We start from the raw sequence: 12745 nt of genomic DNA, 5'->3' as shown, positions 1-12745 counted from the left end.
TGATTACAGTAACATTGCAGGATATAAAATCAACACACAGAAATCCCTTGCATTCCTGTACACTAATAATGAGAAAATAGAAAGAGAAATTAAGGAAACTATTCCATTCACTGTTGCAATGAAAAGAATTAAATACTTAGGAATATAACTAAGGAAACAAAAGACTTGTACATAGAAAACTATAAAATGCTACTGAAAGCAATCAAAGAGGACACTAATAGATGGAGAAATATACCATGTTCATGGATTGGAAGAATAAATATTATAAAAATGAGTATACTACCCAAAGTAATTTATACATTCAATGCAATCCCTATCAAACTACCAATGATATTTTTCACAGAACTAGAACAAATAATCTCACAATTTGTATGGAAATACAAAAAACCTCGAATAGCCAAAGCAATCTTGAGGAAGAAAAATGGAACTGGGGGAATTAACCTGCCGGACTTCAGGCTCTACTACAAAGCCACAGTCATCAAGACAGTATGGTACTGGCATAAAGACAGAAATATAGATCAATGAAACAAAATAGAAAGCCCAGAGATAAATCCACGCACCTATGGACACCTCATCTTTGACAAAGGAGGCAAGAATATAAAATGGAGAAAAGACAGTCTCTTTAACAAGTGGTGCTGGGAAAACTGGTCAGCCACTTGTAAAAGAATGAAACTAGAACACTTCCTAACACCATACACAAAAATAAACTCAAAATGGATTAGAGAGCTAAATGTAAGACCAGAAACTATAAAACTCCTAGAGGAGAACGTAGGCAGAACACTCTCCGACATAAATTACAGCAGGATCCTCCATGACCCACCTCCCAGAATATTGGAAATAAAAGCAAAAATAAACAAATGGGGCCTAATTAAAATTAAAAGCTTCTGCACAGCAAAGGAAACTATAAGTAAGGTGAAAAGACAGCCTTCAGAATGGGAGAAAATAGCAAGTGAAGCAACTGATAAAGGATTAATCTCCAAAATATACAAGCAGCTCCTGCAGCTCAATTCCAGAAAAATAAATGACCCAATCAAAAAATGGGCCAAAGAACTAAACAGACATTTGTCCAATGAAAACATAAAGATGGCTAACAAACACATGAAAAAATGCTCAACATCCCTCATAATCAGAGAGATGCAAATCAAAACCACAATGAGATACCATTTCACACCAGTCAGAATGGCTGCTATCCAAAAGTCTACATGCAATAAATGCTGGAGAGGATGTGGAGAGAAAGGAACCCTCTTACACTGTTGGTGGGAATGCAAACTAGTACAGCCACTATGGAGAACAGTGTGGAGATTCCTCAAAAAACTGGAAATAGAACTGCCATATGATACAGCAATCGCACTCCTGGGCATACACACCGAGGAAACCAGAATTGAAAGAGACACATGTACTCCAATGTTCATTGCAGCACTGTTTATAATAGCCCGGACATGGAAGCAACCTAGATGTCCATCTGCAGACGAATGGATAAGAAAGCTTTGGTACATAAACACAATGGAGTATTATTCAGCCATTAAAAAGAATACATTTGAATCAGTTCTAATGAGGTGGATGAAACTGGAGCCTATTATACAGAGTGAAGTAAGCCAGAAAGAAAAACACCAATACAGTATACTAACGCATATATATGGAATTTAGAAAGATGCAAATAATAACCCTGTATACGAGACAGCAAAAGAGACACAGATGTATAGAACAGTCTTTGGGACTCTATGGGAGAGGGTGAGGGTGGGATGATTTGGGAGAATGGCATTGAAACACGTATGTTGTCATATGTGACACGAATCACTAGTTCAGGGTCAATGCATGTTATAGGATGCTCGGAGCTGGCATGCGGGGATGACCCAGAGGGAGGATAAAGTGAGGAGGGAGGTGGGAGGGGGGTTCAGGAGGGAGAACTTATGTAAACCCGGGGCAAATTCATGTCAATGTATGGCAAAACCAACCAATATAATATTGTAAAATAATTTGCCTCCAATAAAAAATAAATTAATTACCAAAAAAAAAAAAAAAGTAAATAAAACTAATCTGTTAATGTCTTTACTTATTTTCTGCTTCCTCTCTTTAGATTCAAAATTTCCATTATAGAACTACAACAGGACAACTGTCTATTTGTTCCCTAACATAGCTTCAGCAATTATTAGGTGATTAATAAATTCTTATTGTTTGGATCATTCATATTCTAATAGTTCTCTGAACACCCAGTCTTCATGGCAGAAGTAACTACTTCCACATTTGTGCTCAAATAACGCTTTGAACACACCACCATTATAGTACTCAGGTGTCTACAAGCGTATCTCCTTACTAGAGTGTGAACTTTGCAGGAGTGTAAATCACGACATTTTCTTCTTCAAATTAGAATTCTAGGGTCTTATTCACTACCTGATAAGGAATAGGTAAACAAATGCATGTTTACTGAATAAATGAATAAATGAATGCTAATGAACAGTCACAGAGACTTGAAAACTCATTTTCTAAAATTGCTTTCATCAACAGACAAGAAAAACAACATGAACATAACCTCTGGTTCTGGAAAAACAACTAAAACTGTGACAGCAAAATCAAGCTTCTGCAAAAGAACTCCTAACAACGATTAGGACAGGAGAGAGGAAGAAAAGGACTTTCAGGTTAAATGACTTTGATCTCCTCTGTATTTGCTCATCAATTTTAGTGCTGCAGCAATGGCTCTAGAAACAAGCCAATTTCTGACAGTCACGTGGCCCACATAATTATTGGAATTTTCAGAAATGCTTATCATCACATTGAAAAGGAAAGAGACTTCTCTCCTTGTCTTTGTGCTAAGGGTTCATTTGGGATCTATTAAATTGATGACTGAGGTAATACCTGTGCCCTTTGGATTATTACCAATAGTGCCCCTAAGCTGGCTCCACCAAAGCCCAATCTGTCGCCAGAGAACAATGTCCCTTCTGTCCTTGTAGCCAGCAGGACATGTGGGAAATCAGAAACTTGTACATAGACATTAGTGCACTGATCTTAGTCATCACACTCAGCAAACATGTTCCTAAAAATCTGGTGCCAAACAATTCTTAAAATAAAAATGTACATGTGCCACTGATTCACTTAAGTGTTTAGATGCTTCTCTTGTATTTACTGTTGTTCAGTAGCTCATCTAATGTTACTTGACGCTGATGAAAACCTTCCGTTAGCTCCTTAAGGCCTTAGTTTTGAGCTTAGAGATAGTGAAAAGGGGTCAACATAATTTTTCAGCAGCAAAACTAGGAGACAGTCACTAATTGGTACCTTAGTAAAAACCTTTTATTATTTTCAAAATACTTTTGAGTGCCTGCTTAGTTTTGATTTTTTTTTTTCCTAATAAATGGATTTGTGTGTAACCCTGATTTGTGAATTCGTGTGCTGCACTGGAGCACTCAGAGACCAGGTGCTAAAGCTACGTTCCTTACCATTTTAATTCTTGGCACGCTGCAAAATCTCAAACTTCTCCCAATACTCCTCTCATATTCTGCTCCTTATCTCCTTCCAACAAATTGGGTGGGTATGCTAGTGGGAGTGTGAGGTTGATAAAAAACATACACTTGATTAGCAGATAAAAATAAAGAGCATTGTTTAAAAATGGAGGAAAGTATGGTGGAGGAGAAGATAAAGGAGAAGTGGGAATAAAAAGAAAACTGGACAATAATGGTGAAAAAAACTGAAGGATAATATTGGAAGAAGGGCACCAGAGACTGATTGCTCTTATTAATCTCAGTACCTCCAACTTCTCCAAGCCACCTCAACAGTCTGTTTCATGGCAACAGGCCAGTTCTGTCCAGTGTAATGTTTCTGGTCTTTAATGGATTCCTTGGGCCATTTTCCATTCCTCTTTTGTTCACTGCCCACACTTTGCAGATGTGCAAGTGTGAGGCTGAATATTTTAGTTTTCTACTGCTGCTCTAATAAATTACCCTAAATTTATGGGCTTAAGCAACACTTAAGCAACTTATCACCTTCTGTAAGTTAGAAGTCTGACATGGGTCTCACGGGGCTAAAATGAAGATGTCAGCAGCTCCTTTATGAAGACATTGAAAGTGAAAGGCAGTCAGTTGTGGCCAACTCTTTGCGACTCCAAGGACTATATAACCCATGGGATTCTCTAGGCCAGAATACTGGAGTGGGTAGCCTTTTATGAAGACTTTAGGGAAGTGTTAATTTCCTTGCTCACTTTGCTCATTTTGGTTGTCAGCTGACTTCAAAATGGAATGGAAGGCCTTAGAGTAGTAAGCTTCCTGTTACTGAAATCACTCAAGCAGAGGCTTATAAAAGATGGTTTTGGAGGATGTTGGTGCTGGGTTCGAAGTTGAACTTTAGGATTTCTAAGGTCCCTTCCAACTAAAGAATGCATGGGAGGGCAATCTGAGGAAACTAACTTGAGATAGCAAAGCAGACTGTGGTATAGCTACCCTGTGAAAAGGTGAAAAGCCCTGACCTAGGACACTGCCAGACCTGCTCCCAGAGTGGGGGACTCAACAGGGCTAGCTGGCTCCGGGCGGCCCGTCCCCCATCCCCCGCCGAGACAGGCAGGGGAGGGCAGCCAGAGCCGGAAGGGGGCAATCGCGGGCCCAGAGAGGCGTCATCTACCAAACTTCAAGCAGGCTTCGTTGCTAGCCAAGATTTATTGGGATTCTGGCCAGTCGACATCCACCTGAGAAGGTGCGCTGGTTGTACACCCAGAAAACCGAGAGGCAGGGACGGGGAGGCAATAAGTCACAGCAACAGCGCTCGCCAAACACCTGGTCACCTGAGCTGCTCGGACCGCGGAAGGGCACAAAACGCTGGCCCAACCGAGTCTGCACCTTTGTGGAGTACCCGAGTACCAGAACTCGAGCAACTTTCACCCGGGAAGTGCATGCAACCCAGGGCTTGCCTCAGACAGTTCCTGGCAGAGCAACCTAGAGCCTAAGCAGTATAGACTGGGAAAGCACACACACTGTGTGCCCGTGAGTGGGGGCAAACCCAGTGTGGCCGAGACACTGCGAGCACTCCCCACAGATGCGAGTGATATTTATTTGCAGCGTTCCTCCCTCCCCACAGCACAACTGAACAAAGGAGCCTAAAAAAGTGTCCACCACCGTCCCCTTGTGTCAGGGAGGAAATTAGACACTGAAGAGACCAGCAAACAGAAGAAGCTGAAACAGAGGGAACCACCTTGGAAGTGACAGATGGAGAAGTCTTGAGGTTACTGCAAGAATAAGACTGAAAACCAGAGGAAGAGGCTTAGTCCAAATCCTGAGAACACTAGAGAACTCCTGACTCCAGGGAACACTAATCAATAGGAGATCATCAAACGCCTCCACACCTACACTGAAGCCAAGTACCACCCAAGGGCCAACAAGTTCCAGAGCAAGATATACCACACAAATTCTCCAGCAACACAGGAAAATAGCCCTGAGCTTCAATATAAAGGCTACCCAAAGTCACTCCAAAACCACTGATATCTCATAACTCATTACGGGACACTTCATTGCACTCCAGAGAGAAAAAATCCAGTTCCACCCACCAGAACACCAACACAAGCTTCCTTAACCAGGGAACGTTTGCAAGTCACCCGTCCAACCCCACCCACAGCGAGGGAACCCCACAATAAAGAGAACTCCACAAACTGCCAGAAGACGGAAGTTCAGTTCAGTTCAGTCGCTCAGTCGTGTCCGACTCTCTGCGACCCCATGAATCACAGCAGGCCCAAACACAGCAATATAAGCAAGATGAAGAGGCAGAGAAATACCCAGCAAGAAAATGAACAGGATAAATGCCCACCAACCCAAACAAAAGAGGAAGAGATAGGGAACCTACCTGATAAAGAATTCCAAGTAATGATAGTGAAAATGATCCAAAATCTTGAAAACAAAATGGAGTTACAGATAAATAACCTGGAGACAAGGATTGAGAAGATGCAAGAAAGGTTTAACAAGGATCTAGAAGAAAAAAAAAGAGTAAGTATACAATGAATAATGCAATAGATGAGATTAAAAACACTCTGCAGGAAACCAACAGTAGAATAACGGAGGCAGAAGATAGGATAAGCGAGTTAGAAGACAAAATGGTAGAAATAAATGAAACAGAGAGGAAAAAAGAAAAACGAATTAAAAGAAATGAGGACAATCTCAGAGACCACTGGGACAATGTTAAACGCCCCAACATTCGAATCATAGGAGTCCCAAAAGAAGAAGACAAAAAGAAAGACCATGAGAAAATACTGGAGGAGATAATACCTGAAAGTTTCCCTAAAATGGGGAAGGAAATAATCACCCGAGTCCAAGAAACCCAGAGAGTCCCCAACAGGATAAACCCAAGGCGAAATACCCCAAGACACATATTAATCAAATTAACAAAGATCAAACACAAAGAACAAATATTAAAAGCAGCAAGGGAAAAACAACAAGTAACACACAAGGGAATTCCCATAAGGATAAAAGTTGATCTTTCAATAGAAACACTTCAGGCCAGGAGGGAATGGCAGGGCATACTTAAAGTGCTAAAAGAAAATAAGCTACTGCCCAGATTATTGTACCCAGCAAGGATCTCATTCAAATATGAAGGAGAAAGCAAAAGCTTTACAGACAAGCAAAAGCTGAGAGAATTCAGCATCACCAAACCAGCTCTCCAACAAATGCTAAAGGACCTTCTCTAGACAGGAAACACAGAACGGGTGTATAAACTCGAACCCAAAACAATAAAGTAAATGGCAATGGGATCATACTTATCAATAATTACCTTAAATGTAAATGCGTTGAATGCCCCAACCAAAAGACAAAGGCTGACTGAATGGATACAAAAACAAGACCCCCATACATGTTGTCTACAAGAGACCCACCTCGAAACAAGGGACACATACAGACTGAAAGTGAAGGGCTGGAAAAAGATATCCCACGCAAACAGAGACCAAAAGAAAGCAGGAGTAGCAATACACATATCAGATAAAATAGACTTTAAAACAAAGTCTGTGAAAAGAGACAAAGAAGGACACTACATAATGATCAAAGGATCAATCCAAGAAGATATAACAATTATAAATATATATGCACCCAACATAGGAGCACCACAATATGTAAGACAAATGTTAACAAATGTGAAAGGGGAAATGAACAATAACACAATAATAGTGGGAGACATTAATACCCCACTCACACCTATGGATAGATCAACTAAACAGAAAATTAATAAGGAAACACAAACGTTAAATGGTACAATAGACCAGTTAGACCTAATAGATATCTATAGGACATTTCACCCCAAAACCATGAATTTCACCTTTTTCTCAAGCGCACACGGAACCTTCTCAAGCACAGATCACATCCTGGGCCATAAATCTACCCTTGGTAAATTCAAAAAAATTGAAATAATTCTAAGCATATTTTCTGACCACAATGCAGTGAGATTAGATCTCAATTACAGGAGAAAAACTATTAAAAATTCCAACATACGGAAGCTGAACAACACACTGCTGAATAACCAACAAATCATAGAAGAAATCAAAAAATAAATCAAAATATGCACAGAAAACGAATGAAAATGAAAACACAACAACCCAAAACCTGTGGGACACTGTAAAAGCAGTGCTAAGGGGAAGGTTCATAGCAATACAGGCACACCTCAAGAAACAAGAAAAAAGTCAACTAAATAATCTAACTCTACACATAAAGCAACTAGAAAAGGAAGAAATGAAGAACCCCAGGGTGAGTAGAAAGAAAGAAATCTTAAAATTAGGGCAAAAATAAGTGCAAAAGAAACAAAAGAGACCATAGCAAAAATCAACAAAGCCAAAAGCTGGTTCTTTGAGAGGGTAAATAAAATTGACAAACTCATCAAGAAACAAAGGGAGAAAAACCAAATCAATAAAATTAGAAATGAGAATGGAGAGATCACAACAGACAACACAGAAATACAAAGGATCATCACCAATTATATGCCAATAAAACGGACAACTTGGCAGAAATGGACAAATTCTTAGAAAAGTACAACTTTCCAAATTGAAACTGTAATAAGAAATCTTCCAGCAAACAAAAGCCCAGGTCCAGACGGCTTCACAGCTGAATTCTATCAAAAATTTAGAGAAGAGCTATCATCTACCCTACCCAAACTCTTCCAGAAAATTGCAGAGGAAGGTAAACTTCCTAACTCATTCTATGAGGCTACCATCACCCTAATCCCTAAACCTGACAAAGATACCACAAAAAAAGAAAACTACAGGCCAATATCACTGATGAACATAGATGCAAAAATCCTTAACAAAATTCTAGCAATCAGAATCCAACAACACATTAAGAAGATCATACATCATGACCAAGTGGGCTTTATCCCAGGAATGCAAGGATTCTTCAATATCCACAAATCAATCAATGTAAATACGCCACATCAACAAAATGAAAAATAAAAACCATATGATTATCTCAATAGATACAGAGAAAGCCTTTGACAAAATTCAACACCCATTTATGATAAAAACGCTCCAGAAGGCGGGAATAGAAGGAACATACCTCAACATAATAAAAGCTACATATGACAAACCCACAGCAAACATCCTCAATGGTGAAAAATTGAAAGCATTTCCCCTAAAGTCAGGAACAAGACAAGGGTGCCCACTCTAACTACTACTATTCAACATAGTAGTGGAAGCTTTGGCCACAGCAATCAGAGCAGAAAAAGACATAAAAGGAATCCAAATTGGAAAAGAAGCAAAACTCTCACTGTTTGCAAATGACATGATCCTCTACACAGAAAACCCTAAAGACTCTACCAGAAAATTACTAGAGCTAATCAATGAATATAGTAAAGTTTCAGAATACAAAATCAACACACAGAAATCCCTTGCATTCCTATACACTAATAATGAGAACATAGAAAGAGAAATTAAGGAAACAATTCCATTCACCATTGCAATGAAAAGAATTACATACTTAGGAATATATCTACCTAAAGGAACAAAAGACCTATATATAGAAAACTATAAAACACTAGTGAAAGAAATCAGAGAGGACACTAATAGATGGAGAAATATACCGTGTTTGTAGATTGGAAGAATAAATATTGTGAAAATGAATATATTACCCAAAGTAATTTATAGATTCAATGCAATCCCTATCAAGCTACCAATGGTATTTTTCACAGAGCTAGAACAAATAATCTCACAATTTGTATGGAAATACAAAAAAACTTGAATAGCCAAAGCAATCTTGAGGAAGAAGAATGGAAGGGGGGGAATCAACCTGCTGGACTTCAGGCTCTACTACAAAGCCACAGTCATCAAGACAGTATGGTACTGGCAATAAAGACAGAAATATAGATCAATGGAACAAAACAGATAGACCAGAGATAAATCCACGCACCTATGGACATCTTATCTATGACAAAGGAGGCAAGAATATTCAATGGAGAAAAGACAGTCTCTTTAACAAGCGGTGCTGGGAAAACGGGTCAGCCACTTGTAAAAGAATGAAACTAGAACACTTTCTAACACCATACACAAAAATAAATTCAAAATGGATTAAAGATCTAAATGTAAGACCAGAAACTATAAAACTCCTATAGGCAAAACACTCTCCGACATAAATCACAGCAGGATTCTCCATGACACACCTTATATTGGAAATAAAAGCAAAAATAAACAAATGGGACCTAATTAAAATTAAAAGCTTCTGCACAGCAAAGGAAACTATAAGCAAGGTGAAAAGACAGCCTTCAGAATGGGACAAAATAATAGCAAATGAAGCAACTGACAAAGAATTAATCTCCACAATATACAAGCAACTCCTGAAGCTCAATTCCAGAAAAATAAACGACCCAATAAAAAAATGGGCCAAAGAAATAAACAGACGTTTCTCCAAAGAAGACATACAGATGGCTAACAAACACATGAAAAGATGCTCAACATCACTCATAATCAGAGAAATGCAAATCAAAACCACAATGAGGTGCCATTTCACGCCAGCCAGAATGGCTGCTATCCAAAAGTCTACAAGCAATAAATGCTGGAGAGGGTGTGGAGAAAAGGGAACCCTCTTACACTGTTGGTGGGAATGCAAACTAGTACAGCCACAGTCCGTCTAGTCAAGGCTATAGTTTTTCCAGTGGTCATGTATGGATGTGAGACTTGGACTGTGAAGAAAGCTGATCGCTGAAGAATGGATGCTTTTGAACTGCGGTGCTGGAGAACACTCTTGAGAGTCCCTTGGACTGCAAGGAGACCCACCCAGTCCATTCTAAAGGAGATCAATCCTGGGTGTTCATTGGAAGGACTGATGCTAAAGCTGAAACTCCAATACTTTGGCCACCTCATGCGACGAGTTGACTCACTGGAAAAAACTCTGATGCTGGGAAGGATTGGGGGCAGGAGGTGAAGGGGACGACAGAGAATGAGATGGCTGGATGGCATCACCGACTCGATGGACATGAGTTTGAGTGAACTCCGGGAGTTGGCGATGGACAGGGAGGCCTGGCGTGCCGTGATTCATGGGGTGGCAAAGAGTCAGACACGACTGAGTGACTGAACTGAACTGAACCTTATATTTTGGAAACTTCTTTTGTGATTTAGGACATAGTCCTTTTTTTTTTGTTTTTCATAGTCCATTTTTTTTCCCCTCAGTTCAGAGTTTAATATGCAAGTAACATCTCCATTAACATTTGAAACCAAGAATAATAACCCATAGCAGAAAGAGGATTTATAGAAATCTTAGTAACAAAAATACGTTTGATTCAATTCAACTTTTACTTTTTGATGTTTAATTTTATATATTTATTTTTTTGAAGTAGAACAGTTGTTTCCATTTTTTTTTCTACGCATGCTCCCCATCCTGACCCCCCTCCCACCTCCCTTCCCCTCCCATCCCTTTGGTTCATCCCAGTACACCAACCCCGAGCATCCTGTATCATGCATTGTACTTGGACTGGCTGCAGACGAATGGATAAGAAAGCTGTGGTACATTTACACAATGGAGAACTACTCAGCAATTAAAAGGAATACATTTGAATCAATTCTAATGAGGTGGATGAAACTGGAGCCTATGATTTGACATAGTCCATTTTTTAAAGTACTCCTTCTGTGCTCAGAAATAACGCTTATTCGAGAGACGCCCGGCTCCAGCAGCGCAGACGCGAGAGACGCCCGGCTCCGGCGGCGCAGACGCGAGAGACGCCCGGCTCCGGCAGCGCAGACGCGAGAGACGCCCGGCTCCGGCGCAACCGACCACGTGCAGAATCGTGGCTGAGAGGAGCTACCCCGCGCCCAGGGTTAGGGCGGTGGCCGAGAGGAGCTGTACCACGTCCAGGAGGCGGTGGCTGCTTGGGCACCGGAGGGCCGAGAGGAGCTGATCCACATTCAAAGCAGGAGGGGCGGCCTTGAGGAGATACCCCTCGTCCAAGGTAAGGTACAGCGGCTGCGCCTTGCTGGAGCAGCTGGGAAGAGATACTCCACGACCAAGTGGAATATAAGAATCCAGTGTTCTGGGGAGGAAGGAACAAGATGGCGGAGGGATAAGACGGCGAGACCACTTTCTCCCCCACAAATTCATCAAAAGAACATTTGAACGTGGAGTAAAGGCCACAAAACAACTTCTGAATACTGGCAGAGGTCATCAGGCTCCCAGAAAAGCAGCCCATTGTCTTCTAAAGGAGAGAGAAGAAATCCAGCTCCACCCAGCAGAACACCGACACATGCTTCCCTAACCAGGGAACCCAGACAAGTCACCCGTCCAACCCCACACACAGCGAAGAAACTACATAATAAAGAGAACTCCACAAACTGCAAGAAGAGGGAAAGGCCACCCCAAGCAAAGCAATATAAGCAAGATGAAGAGGCAGAGAAATACCCAGCAAGTAAAGGAACAAGATAATTGCCCACCAACACAAACAAAAGAGGAAGAGATAGGGAATTTACCTGATAAAGAGTTTCAAATTTTGATGGTGAAAATGATTCAAAATCTTGAAAGCAAAATGGAGTTACAGATAAATAACCTGGAGAAAAGGATTGAGAAGATGGAAGAAAGATTTAATAAGGACTTAGAATAAATAAAAAAGAGTCAATATACAATGAATAATGCAATAGATGAGATCAGAAACACTCTGGAGGGAACAAACAATAGAATAACAGAGGCAGAAGACAGGATTAGCGAACTAGAAGATAGAATTGTAGAAATAAATGAAACAGAGAGGAAAAAAGAAAAACGAATTAAAAGAAATGAGGACAATATTAGAGACCTCTGGGACAATGTTAAACGCTCCAACATTCGAATCATAGGAGTCCCAGAAGAAGAAGACAAAAAGAAAGACCATGAGAGAATACTTGAAGAGATAATAGTTGAAAACTTCCCTAAAATAGGGAAAGAAATAATCACCCAAGTCCAAGAAACCCAGAGAGTCCCCAACAGGATAAACCCAAGGCGAAATACTCCAAGACACATATTAATCAAATTAACAAAGATCAAACACAAAGAACAAATATTAAAAGCAGCAAGGAAAAAGCAGCAAATAACACATAAGGGGATTCCCATAAGGATAACAGCTGATCTTTCAACAGAAACTCTTCAGGCCAGAAGGGAGTGGCAAGACATACTTAAAGTGATGAAAGAAAATACCCTACAGCCCAGATTACTATACCCAGCAAGGATCTCATTCAAATATGAAGGAGAAATCAAAAGCTTTACAGACAAGCAAAAGCTGAGGGAATTCAGCATCACCAAACCAGCTCTCCAACAAATGCTAAAGGATCTTCTCTAGACAGGAAACA

General features: G+C 40.3%; 1 long non-coding RNA gene across 15 annotated transcripts in view; it reads right to left on the bottom strand.

The window, feature by feature from the left end:
- The window catches only part of LOC148775030 (uncharacterized), a 146911-nt gene that overhangs the window by 74976 nt on the left and 59190 nt on the right, over nt 1-12745 (bottom strand). For 7 of the 15 annotated variants that reach the window (XR_016039507.1, XR_016039497.1, XR_016039496.1 and 4 more), the window contains 2 exons: nt 11897-11973; nt 268-11463 (listed from right to left, as the gene is read on the bottom strand). The exons of 5 other annotated variants lie outside the window; for them this stretch is intronic. This is a non-coding gene — a long non-coding RNA (uncharacterized LOC148775030). Of the gene's footprint in view, nt 1-266; nt 11464-11896; nt 11974-12745 lie in introns of those variants that run through there. 3 more of the 15 variants (XR_016039500.1, XR_016039499.1, XR_016039509.1) reach the window with 2 other exon arrangements.

This window comes from Moschus berezovskii, chromosome 17 (assembly GCF_049115385.1).
Source record: "Moschus berezovskii isolate FMDL1 chromosome 17, NW_MosBer_1.0, whole genome shotgun sequence".
Taxonomy (NCBI): Eukaryota; Metazoa; Chordata; class Mammalia; order Artiodactyla; family Moschidae; genus Moschus; species Moschus berezovskii.
The sequence above is the reverse complement of the archived record's forward strand: the minus strand, read 5'-3'. Positions and strand labels throughout refer to the sequence as shown.